General features: G+C 45.7%; 1 protein-coding gene across 2 annotated transcripts in view; it reads right to left on the bottom strand.

Annotated features, from left to right (window-relative positions):
• SATB2 (SATB homeobox 2) overlaps positions 1-12,300 on the bottom strand; it is a 345,958-nt gene that overhangs the window by 290,832 nt on the left and 42,826 nt on the right. The window lies entirely within an intron of this gene.

Below are 12,300 nucleotides of genomic sequence, written 5' to 3'. Positions count from 1 at the left end.
CCAGCCCTGTTCCTGCCACATGACATCAGCACTGCAGGTACTAAGATGCATCAGACTGATATAAAACACCAGGTGCTGTGGTTATTAAATCCTATAATCTACTCTTCCTATGCTGAAATTAATGCCTCGCTTAAACTGCAGTCATATTTTTAAACAACAGACCTTTACGGAAATGTGTACTCCAGGTTTCAAAAACAGCTTCAAAAGAAACATTTGTGGATTTCCCATAAAACATGCAAATACTTTTCAGTATTCAGATTTTTTAATTAGCTATGTAAACAAACGGATTTTGAATATGCTGGCGGGGAGGAGTAGGGAAGTGCTGGGGGAGGGGTGGGCAAATTTAGATCTGGTTTCAAGTCCTCTGCAGAAATGTAAAAAAAAAAAAAAAAAATCTGAAACGAATTTTATGGAACTAGCAGATTCGCTAGAGGATCCACTTTGGATTTTCCCCAGATCTGCCAGGAGAAAAAAAAAACAAAAAAAGCTTTCTGCAGCAAATCTGGGGAAAATCTGATTTTCCTGACACATTTAAACCAGACCAAAATCCCAACAATGGATTTTGAATTGTTCACCCTTCCCTCCACTCAGGGTGTTACGATAATTAAGCATTATTCAAAGATAAGAAAGAGGGGGTGCAGTGACAGAAGATAGGATGGGGTCAGCTCCAAGCGGACCTTACTGCTTTGCTCCAGGGGTGCTCACGTCAGAATAAAAAAGTGGTGTATGCGGACGCTAGAAATGACAGGCTCATCACTACTGACTGCCTTGTGGCCTCCCTACACCAAATCCATAGTTCTGAAGCAGACACCTGTCACATGAGTTCAAACTCAGCGAGGGCTGCTCTAAACAGGCTGCTGCTCCACCATTACATTTTAAAGGGCTGCAACTGCTCAGTTACAGACACTTAGCCCCGGCCCTGTAACAGCTACTTCCAAAGCAAGGCAGCTTATCACAGTAGCCGCTCTACTCCCAAATGAGTGTGTTATGTCTACACCTTACAATATATACTAGTGTGCACTGATTTACTGCAGCCTACCGCAACCTTTTCGCTGTGGTTTGTTTAAGGACTGTTTTTTCAATCATCCAGTGGATGCCAACAGCCTACGCAAGGCCCCAAGCTCATCTGGGGACTGTGAATGAAACAATGGTCTCCTTCGCTTGAGAGCGTACCACAGCTGGACATTCATTCTGTACCCCACGTTTCCAGAGCTAAAATCAAAGTGGGGAACAACAGATCCTAGCACAAATTAAAGAGTTGAAAATACAATATCACGATAAAATAACGGACACCAAAATACTCAAAACAATATGATCCAAAAGACAACATTTAAAAATAAATCCATTGTGATGCAGTATTTACAGTCAGGGCCAAATCGAGACATCCCTGCCCTACAAAATCCACAAATGACATCTAAAAATACCAACAACAACCTCCATAATGTCATTCAATATAAAAAAAACGCATTAATGTTAGAAAGACAGAATATAAAAAAACAAATCAAAACTGGATTCTGTTACCCTTCTAAAAACCAAGTCATTATTCCTCTCTTTTTCTTGCTTGGCAAGAACTGTAAAGCAAGAAAAGGAGACGGTGGATACCATCATAAAACACTACTTTCACCTATTTAAGCCACTTGGCTGCTCGCTTGTTTTGATCTGAATAGTACAGGGCTTCCCAAACCTGTCCTGGGGCATCCCACAGCCAGTTGGGTTTTCAGGATATCCAAAATGAATATGCATGAGATCAATTTGCATATACCGAGTCTCCATGGTATGCAAATTGATCTCATGCACATTCATTGTGAATATCCTGAAACCCTGACTGGCTGTGGGGTCCCCGTGATTGGTTTGGGAAGCCCTGGAATGGTGCATTTATGGACGGTTAAGCACAGACAGAAAAAGGAATCAGCCTCCCAAACAGTATGTAATGCCATGAGTGGGCTTTATCCACCACAAGCACCAATTATAATCATTTCAAACACAGGAAATGTGGCTCAACATAGTCAGGTTTAGGATCTTATGTCAACATAGTCAGGTTTAGGATAGTCAGGCTCAACATAGTCAGGTTTAGGATCTCTATCTACCAATCATTACAATGTTTTACTTCTCGTTAAACTTTTTATCTTTCCTCTAACTCTAATCCCAGTTAGAATGATCCCCGTTTTATTGTAACTTTTTTCTTCCATGCACTTGTTTTACTTTTTAATGTATACTCTTATGTTATTAGTTATTTACGTTATAATGTATTTCTCACCCCTTGTTTTATGTAAACCGACATGATACGAACTCCGTGAATGCCGGTATAGAAAAATACAAATAAAAATAAAAATAAATCTTATCTGTGACTCTTGTCCTAAGTCCTAAATCTGTTAATACAATCAGTGATCACAATGTGATTGACAATGCTGATTGTTTGCAATCCCTAATTCCAATTTTTCAGCTCATCATAAGAACAAGAAAATGCCATACTGGGTCAGACCAAGGGTCCATCAAGCCCAGCATCCTGTTTCCAACAGTGGCCAATCCAGGCCATAAGAACCTGGCAAGTACCCAAAAACTAAGTCTATTCCATGTTACCATTGCTAATGGCAGTGGCTATTCTCTAAGGGCCGGATTTTAAAAGCCTTGCGCGCGTAAATCCAGCCGGATTTACACGCGCCGGCGCGCGCAAAGCCCCAGGACACGCGTAAGTCCCGGGGCTTCGCAAAAAGGGGCAGGGAGGGGGCGTGTCTGGGGTCAGGGGGCGGTTTGGGGCGGGACCGGGGCATGGCGCCGGCCTGGGGGCAAGGTCGAGGCCTCCGGACCAGCCCCGGGTCGGGTGATGGCGCGCCAGCAGCCCGCTGGCGCGCGCAGATTTACACCTGCTTTCAGCAGGCGTAAATCTGCCAACAAAGGTAGGGGGGGGGTTTAGATAGGGCCGGGGGGGGTGGGGTAGGGGAAGGGAGGGGAAGGTGCGGGGGGTGGAAAGAATGTTCCCTCCGAGGCCGCTCCGATTTCGGAGCGGCCTTGGAGGGAACAGGCTACGCGCGCCGTGCTCGGCGCGCGCAAGTTGCACAAATGTGCAACTTGCACAAATGTGCACCCCCTTACGTGCGCTGACCCCGGATTTTATAAGATACGTGCGGCTACACGCAAATTTATAAAATCTACCCCTAAGTGAACTTAATAGCAGGCCGATGCAATTCTGTGTGCTTAGGCTAGCGCACAGGTTAACCTGTGGTTTTTTTGTCCTGTGTCTCTCTGTCTTGGCTTGTTTGATTGTATTGTTTTTCAGTCTCTTCTTGGCGACTTGTTTTGCGCGTGTGTGCGCGCATTCCTGCAGTTAGCCCTGGCCTTGTGAGAGTGCCCTTGGACCATCAAAGTCCTGTCAACCAGCAAGACCCAAGGGGGAGGTGGTCAATACAGGTGAAGACTCCTTGTCCTGTCCTTTCTCCAGCCTGTCCTAACCCTGAATCCAGCCTGCCAGTCACTCCTGTCCTAGGGGTTACCTCTTTACCAGCAAACCGAGCCCTGAGAAGATACAGAGAAGGGCGACCAAAATGATAAGGGGAATGGAACAGCTCCCTATGAGGAAAGACTAAAGAGGTTAGGACTTTTCAGCTTGGAGAAGAGACTGGTTGGGCCACACACATGAAAAGAAAAACATAAAAAAAAGTAATCTGCAACATGCGTGTTTTATTTCCTTTCACTCTCCCTTTCTTCTCCTATCCTTTCTTTTCTTCTACATTCCAACATATACTCTTCTTTTGTGCAGAATCTAGAATTACTGGGATCTGGTATATAATGGTGAATAGGAGAGGAGAAAAATTAGTTTTCCATTCCTTTAGGGCAAGCAAATAGAATCCAATCCACTGTTTAATACGAAGCCTCAGGCAGTCTGAGAAAAGCTTCTGATGTCACTAATTCCTGGTTTGCTCCTCTCCTTGGATGTTTGGTTAGCTGGTGCTTTCTCCTTGTTGTCTTGCTACTTTGGCCCTGTAAGTATTTTCCAGGCACAATACAGAGTAACTGCAGCACTGCACAGGAATCTGCACCTAGGAGCTTTAAGGGGGTAATCTTCTAAGCTAGTTAGGTGCACAAAGCCCAGTAAATAACTATTTTATTACTGACCTGGGCTGCATGCACGTGTGTAACCTGGTTTCGTGTGTGCCGAGGAGGAGCGTTCTGGGGGCGGAGTTCACACTTACGCACACAGGACTGAATTTTCAAAAGGGGCTACGCGTGTAAAAGCAGCAATTCTCAGAAGCCCATTTACAAGTGTAGTCTATTTTTGCGCGTAAATCCCGTTAAAAATTACCTCCATAGTTTTTGATTGGTAGAGGTTCGGAGGTGTCATTTTACGGGAGTGAATGTGTGGGGCATACTTGGCCAATTGCTCCCGAGTATTTTCAAAATGAACTTATACATGCAAGTTTTGCTTTCAAAATACCCTGTGAAGTCTGTGTGAACAATGCACGCATGCAGGCTGTTTGAAAATGACCCTCCATCTATATAGTACAGGCTGAATTCGGAATCGTCCAAAATCCCCCCTCCCCCAAAAAAAAAAAAAATGACGACCTGAATTCTCCCAGACAACATATTTCTGGCTTAAAGTAGATCTCATTTCACTTACACAACTCAATAGTCTCACAAGTTGGAAATATGCGTGGTACAGGTGTTTTTGGATTTGTTAAACCTTTCAGCAGACCTTCAACCCACATTGCAAGAAGGAAAATCACAACCACTTTTTCTTCATCACAGGCCAATAATTGCTGGGAATCCGGCCTCGGCAGAACAGCAGCAGAGGAAAGAAATGGCTTCAAATCCACAGAATCGTGCCTTTTCAGGCATCTGTGTCCGACAACAGGTCACCATGAGCTACAGCTCAGTCCTCCGCAGCATCTTTCACCTGACACCACTTAGATTGCCCAGCACCAGTTCTGTGCATTTGGACATCCAGGCAATAAGCTGAGCACCATTCAGCAGCGGGTAAGAGCACTGAACCTCTGTCTACTCGAACGGGCCACACCCAAGTAAAGCAGGACCATGAAAGTGTGAATATAGAAACATAGAAACATAGAAACATAGAAATGACGGCAGAAGAAGACCAAACGGCCCATCCAGTCTGCCCAGCAAGCTTCACACATTTTTTCTCTCATACTTATCTGTTTCTTTTAGCTCTTGGTTCTATTTCCCTTCCTCCCCCACCATTAATGTAGAGAGCAGTGATGGAGCTGCATCCAAGTGAAATATCTAGCTTGATTAGTTAGGGGTAATAGGGGTAGTAACCGCCGCAATAAGCAAGCTACACCCATGCTTATTTGTTTTAACCCAGACTATGTTATACAGCCCTTATTGGTTGTTTTTCTTCTCCCCTGCCATTGAAGCAGAGAGCTATGCTGGATATGCATCGAAAGTGAAGTATCAGGCACATTTGGTTTGGGGTAGTAACCGCCGTAACAAGCCAGCTACTCCCCGCTTTGTGAGTGTGAATCCTTTTTTCTTCTCCCCTGCCGTTGAACCTATGCTGGATATGCGTGAAGTATCAGTTTTTCTTTTCCCCTGCCGTTGAAGCAGAGAGCTATGCTGGATATGCGTGAAGTATCAGTTTTTCTTCTCTCCTGCCGTTGGAGCAGAGAGCTATGCTGGATGTGCATCGAAAGTGAAGTATCAGGCACATTTGGTTTGGGGTAGTAACCGCCGTAACAAGCCAGCTACTCCCGGCTTTGTGAGTGCAAATCCTTTTTTCCACATTTCCTCTTGCTGTTGAAGCTTAGATTGATGTTGGAGTCACAGTAACCATGTGTATGTTTATTGAATAAGGGTATTGTGTCCAGGCAGTAGCCATCATTCTGGCGAGTTACCCACTCTTCATTGGCGGCCTCTTGACTTTATGGATCCACAGTGTTTATCCCACGCCCCTTTGAAGTCCTTCACAGTTCTGGTCTTCACCACTTCCTCCGGAAGGGCATTCCAGGCATCCACCACCCTCTCCGTGAAGAAATACTTCCTGACATTGGTTCTGAATCTTCCTCCCTGGAGCTTCAAATCGTGACCCCTGGTTCTGCTGATTTTTTTCTTATGGTAAAGGTTTGTCGTTGCCTTTGGATCATTAAAACCTTTCAAGTATCTGAAAGTCTGTATCATATCTCCTCTGCTCCTCCTTTCCTCCAGGGTGTACATATTTAGATTCTTCAATCTCTCCTCGTACGTCATCCGATGAAGATCCTCCACCTTCCTGGTCGCCCTTCTCTGTACCGCTTCCATCTTGTCTTTGTCTTTTTGTAGATACGGTCTCCAGAACTGAACACAGTACTCCAGGTGAGGCCTCACCAAGGACCTGTACAAGGGAATAATCACTTCCCTTTTCTTACTCGATATTCCTCTCTCTATGCAGCCCAGCATTCTTCTGGCTTTTGCTATCGCCTTGTCGCATTGTTTCGCAGACTTCATATCATTAGACACTATCACCCCAAGGTCCCTCTCCTGCTCCGTGCACATCAGCCTTTCCCCCCCCATCGAATACAGTTCATTCGGATTTCCACTCCCCATATGCATGACTTTGCACTTCTTGGCATTGAATCTCAGCTGCCATATCTTCGACCACTCTTCCAGTTTCCTTAGATCCCGTCTCATTCTCTCCACTCCTTCCGGCGTGTCCACTCTGTTGCAGATCTTAGTGTCATCCGCAAAAAGACAAACCTTACCTTCTATCCCGTCCGCAATGTCGCTCACAAAGATATTGAACAGGACCGGTCCCAACACCGATCCTTGCGGTACACCACTTAAAACCGCTCTCTCTTCAGAGAAGGTTCCATTTACCATCACACATTGTCTTCTGTCCGTCAACCAATTTGCAATCCAGGTCACCACCTCGGCACTCACTCCTAAGCTTCTCGTTTTATTCACCAGTCTCCTGTGCGGAACCGTATCAAAGGCTTTGCTGAAATCCAAGTATATGATATCGAGTGCTCTTCCTTGATCCAATTCCTTGGTTACCCAGTCAAAAAAGTCAATCAGATTTGTTTGACAGGATCTTCCCCTGGTGAATCCATGTTGCCTCTGGTCCATCAATTCTCCGGACTGTAGATAGTTCACTATTCTCTCTTTCAGCAGTGACTCCATTACTTTTCCCACCACCGAAGTGAGGCTAACCGGTCTGTAGTTGCCAGCCTCCTCCCTGTTCCCACTCTTGTGAAGCGGGACCACCACCGCTCTTCTCCAATCACTCGGCACCACTCCCGTTTCAAGGGATCTATTGAACAGGTCACACAGCGGACCCGCCAGAACATCTCTGAGCTCCCTCAATATGTAGCTCCCTCAATATGTGGCTGTGTTTTCTTATGAACAAGAGCGTTTGAATTCTAGGGCACTGAACTAGCCCCTGACAATGCCTCGCTCTCTCAGAACTGCTGCACTTCAGACAGACCAACCCTCGGAAGATTTCTTGGGGGGGGGGGGAGGGGGCATTTTTTCAAATTGCTTGGGGACCAAGCCCGCATGCACTTTAAACCCTGCGGACTCTGCCCCAAGTTCCAAACCTTTGAAACTTACAGCGTGCACAAAGGAAGCATGGACACCTGGGCCGGCTTTTTGCACAGGAAGACAGTCACCCAAACGTCTGTGCATGGGTTTGAAAATCCCAGTCCGCACGCTTACGCTTCCTCCCCCAACCTAAACAAGCCCCCTCTCCCCCCGAGAATGCCTCCTGTAAATGTGATTGCGTGAGGCCTTCCACATTTTAACCACACTGGGGGAGGTGCAGTTTCCCCATTTGGGAGGTTAAACCGCTGTTTGCTCGCAGAAATGCCTTTGAAAAAAAAAAACCTGCCCTCTTCGTGTTCTGTCACCACATACCTGCATTTTCAGGAGCCCTTATTGTCAAGTGTTTTGGCACAAGCACAGCTTTGTCAGAACCGGGGAGAAACCCCCTTCTGTAAAATAAGAGTACAAGAATCTGGAAGAGTGAACCTACAGGTCAAGACAGACAAACTGTCAGGCCGAGACAGAAAAACACGCGGGAGAGCCGGCGAGCACCCACTCTCCTGACGCGCGCACAGGCCACTCTTCTGGGCGCACGATTCAGAAAGCCCAGGTATGTAAATTAGGGCCCGCGGTAAAAGGAGGCGCCAGGGACACTAGTGCGTCCCTAGTGCCTCCTTTTTGACAGAAGCGGCGGCTGTCAGCGGGTTTGACAGCCGACGCTCAATTTTACCGGCGTTGGTTCTCAAATCTGCTGACAGCCACGGGTTCGGAAAACAGATGCCGGCTAAATTGAGCGTCGTCTTCCAACCCGCGGGCCGATTTTAAATTTTTATTTTTTAATTTTGGGGCCTCCGACTTAATATCGCTATGATATTAAGTCGGAGGGTGTACAGAACAGCAGTTTTTTCTGCTTTTCTGTACACTTTCCCGGTGCCGAGAGAAATTAATGCCTATCTTTGGGTAGGCGCTAATTTATGAAAGTAAAATGTGTGGCTTGGCTGCACCTTTTATTACTGTATGGCGCAGGAATAACTAATAGGCCCATCAACATGCATTTGCATGCTGCAGGCGCTATTAGTTTCGGGGGGTTGGCCGCGCGTTTTCCACGCGCTATTACCCCTTACTGTATAAGGGGTAAAAATAGCACGTCAAAAACGCACGGCCAAACGTGGGCTAACAGTGCGCTTCACCGGAGCGCACTTTACTGTATCAGCCTGCTAGTGTCTGTGGCGCGAGGAGGGGGAGGGGAAGAAAGGAGGCGGCCATGCAAGGTTGCCAAACAAACACAAGCAGCCTGCGTAGGAGACACACTAAGATACTTAAAATAGGCCTCTTTTCAATGCTCCAGGAAGGAGAAAGGGCACCTGCATTAAAGTAGCGGAAGTGCGTTAAGCAGGTTGATTTTCAAAGGCTTTGTCCACGCAACCTTGGCCAGGTAGAGCCAATATTCAGCACTGGCCACTTGCCTCTCAATAATTTTCCCATTCACCAGGGGGATTGGGGAGGGGGGGAATCACTATCTGTTCTTGTACTTTTTTCCATTCTTTGCTGCAATCAATATTTGCAGTGCCTGAAAGCTCTTTTCTCAGGCAGAATGCAGCACAGTAACTCGGGATGCTGCAGCTACGCTGATCGCCGATCACCGGTCTGCCTCAACAACACCCCAGCATTTAGTGGGCCCTTGAGCACATAACGCCTGGTTCTACGCATGCACGTGGCTTTCGGAAAGCGGCCCCGGCAGACATGCACGAAACCCGATTTCATGCCCAATTACCAGGAGTTCCGGTAGCTGAGTTGGGATGGGTTGGGGATTTCCAAAATGTACGCACGCACAAAACACCCGCTCTCGAGCAAGCAGAACCTCGCGCGGCCATGCCACATGAGGTTCCAGGCGCGCCTACAGATTTTCAGAGGGGATTTCTGCACACTCAGTCCGAGTTGAAAATCCCGGCTCAAGTCTGAGGGCAAAAAGGTCCTGGCAGGCTTTGGCCCTTGCGAGCCATTTTGAAAAATTATCCTCTTAAATTCTAAAATACTTAAGGAAATGCTACGGTGAACTCAGATCAAGAGGGTTTTGAAAGCTGGAGGAACATGTGCATTAAAAAAGTGCATACTACCTCTGTTCCAAATGCAAATACAGATGTGAAAACATTATTTCAGACACAGTGAGATTGCTATTCAAAGGTTTTGTTTGGAGGTAGCCAAACAAAAGATCTGAATATCTCTGACCACAGAGTGGATAGATTTTGGGAACACAATGCATTGGGCGCACAAAATATTCAGCCACTGGCTGGATTGCCAAGTTAGCCGGATATACTTTATCCAGCTAACTTTGCTCAGATATCCAGCAGCACGGTCACACTGCTAAATATGAATTTATACAGCTAAATCTGAAATAACTGTGCAGACGGATAACTGAAAACAACTGAAAGTGCTCCTTTCTCACTGGGTTTTTTTTGGGGTAGCAGGATGGAGATACAGTTCAGCCTTCGACTCCGCCTGTTGCTGTTAGGAAAATTCAAGGGCTGCTCAGTATTAGACATGATGATAATATCGTCAGACGTTTGATTGGTTAGTTTGTCCCCTAATATAGCAATGCGGTTTTTCATTTATCTTGTGTTATTTACTTTTTTTTTTTTACCGAGGTCCTTATTCAAAAGCATTTAGCCCGACTAACTCAGAAGTTAGCCAGCTAAATGAGTATCTGGGCACTCATCCGACTAAATTCTAGCTAGCTAACTCTGATATTCAGATACAGCGAGCTTTACATCACTTGGTAATACTGCACTCAAATGGAGCCAAGAATGTCATCACATTGCCTATGATACATCAAATCAAAATGTGCCACCTTTGAAAATCTATTTCATTTTCAGAGACTTGGGTTGGAGGGCGCCCTTTTATCATCATCATTTTCAAAACTGAAGTAGCAATTCAAAGCCGTATGAGCAAAGAATGGAGGAAGAAAATCAAGTGAAAATCTTCTTGGAAAAGTAAAAGCACCACCCATGGCCAAAACATCACATCCCCGGTGGCGTGTGCGATCAGATATTTAAGCAGGAAGAGATGCCACATGCTCCACCTTATGCCATGCTCGGACACTCTCTAATGTGAAGAAGTACCCCTTTGCCTTAAGTTTGGTAAAGAGACCAGGCAAGAAAGGAAAAGATCCAGTAGCGTGCAGTATCCGAGGCACGTCTAGCAAGGTAAAATGTACCTCTCTCAGCTGGGCCTGTCTACTGTAGATGTTTACTGAGTTTCTTCTGAACAGGAGTGCGATGATCGCTTGCAGCAGCCTGGTGCCCAGGAGGGACTTACCTGCGCGAGATCTTCCCCACTCAGAATTAATAAAAGCGCCAGGTTCTCAGCTCCAAGTAACACCAGCCTTAAAGACCTCCCAGATTTCTAGTGGGAAATACTTTAGAGTACAAGACTGGGTTTTTTGTTTTTTTTTCTGGGAGATGAACCCACCACAGTGATTAAAAAAAAAAAGTTAGGATCAAATGCTGGGCTAAACCCCCAAAGGAAATCAACCTGTTGAACAGATTTTTTTTTTTTTTAATAAAAATGAAAATAGAATTGGAAAAGGGAAGTTTTTGACAGCACAAAGCATTGTTGCTCATAGATGGACAGGACTGGCATCCACAGTTCTCTGCTCTGAAACCAGAAAAGTAGAGAGGCAGCAGCCTGACCCCCATGGCAGCAGACTTACACAAAAAAAACACCTGAAATAATCCATCCTAAAATACTTAGCAAGTCTCTTAAAAACAAGAAGACTCCACATCTGCTCCTCCAGGCTCTGCACACTGAGTGTGTTGTATGAAAAAAACAGAACTGAAAGGGATGATCTAGTCCTCAAAAGCCGTTAAGACGTTTAAAGGCCAGACTTCCTAGCTCCCTCGGGAGAGAGCTGTCATTCTTCATTTGAAATGCAACACTCAGGGAATGTTACCATCCAGGAGAGCTTCAGATAATCGCACCTGCATATCAAAGAAATCTAAACAGCAGGCAGAGACTTCCTAAATCAGTGCTTCATGAAATAAGCCAGACTCCCTTGCTATCTTTACCCCACAAAAAATCCACTAAAAGAACCTACAGGAAGAAATCACCAGCAATGGTTCAACAAAGCGCCCTGAGCTACAAATGCCCCCTAGGGTTTCAACTGTCCAGAAAGCCCCCTCCTCCCCGTGGCAAGCTGCTCCCAGACAGGAATGGGGCTGCACACTTGCTGAAAGTGTCACCCCAGGTTAGCAGCATGCAGCCGCTTCATTCACACATATACTTGCATTTCGTTATGCAGTGTTGCAATAAGTTCCGCAGCCTGGAAGACAGCTGTCAAAGATGACCCTAAAAGCACAAGGTTTAATTTCTGGTCTAAACCTCACAAGCCTAGAGTGGTGAGGAGGGAAACCTGACTTCCTTCGAAATCATCTCGATAGCTATCTCTAGTTTTGCATCCCTTGGTAACACTGCATGCAAATGAACCCAAGGCTGGTAAAACGTCACACATTCTGCTGGTCGATACGTTGAGACTTTGATCGATTTTCAAAAGCTGACATCTTTGTTTTGATGTATTTCATTTTGAGAGGCTTGGATTGAGGGATGGCGCCTCATTATTTTCAAAACCAAAGCAGCATTTCCAAGTCATATGAGGAACATATGAAGGAAGATAGAATATTTGGAAAAAAAGCAAGTGAGAAATCGGGAGAAAATATAAGAAACGCCCGTGACCAACAGAAGGTGATAACTGTCCAAGCTGGTACGATCAAATAGCTCAAGGCTCCCATTTAAATAGGCAGAGATGCCAAATACTCTACCTTACATCACTCTCTGCCG

Source organism: Rhinatrema bivittatum, chromosome 6 (genome assembly GCF_901001135.1).
Source record: "Rhinatrema bivittatum chromosome 6, aRhiBiv1.1, whole genome shotgun sequence".
NCBI lineage: Eukaryota > Metazoa > Chordata > Amphibia > Gymnophiona > Rhinatrematidae > Rhinatrema > Rhinatrema bivittatum.
This window is presented reverse-complemented; position numbering and strand designations above follow the sequence as displayed.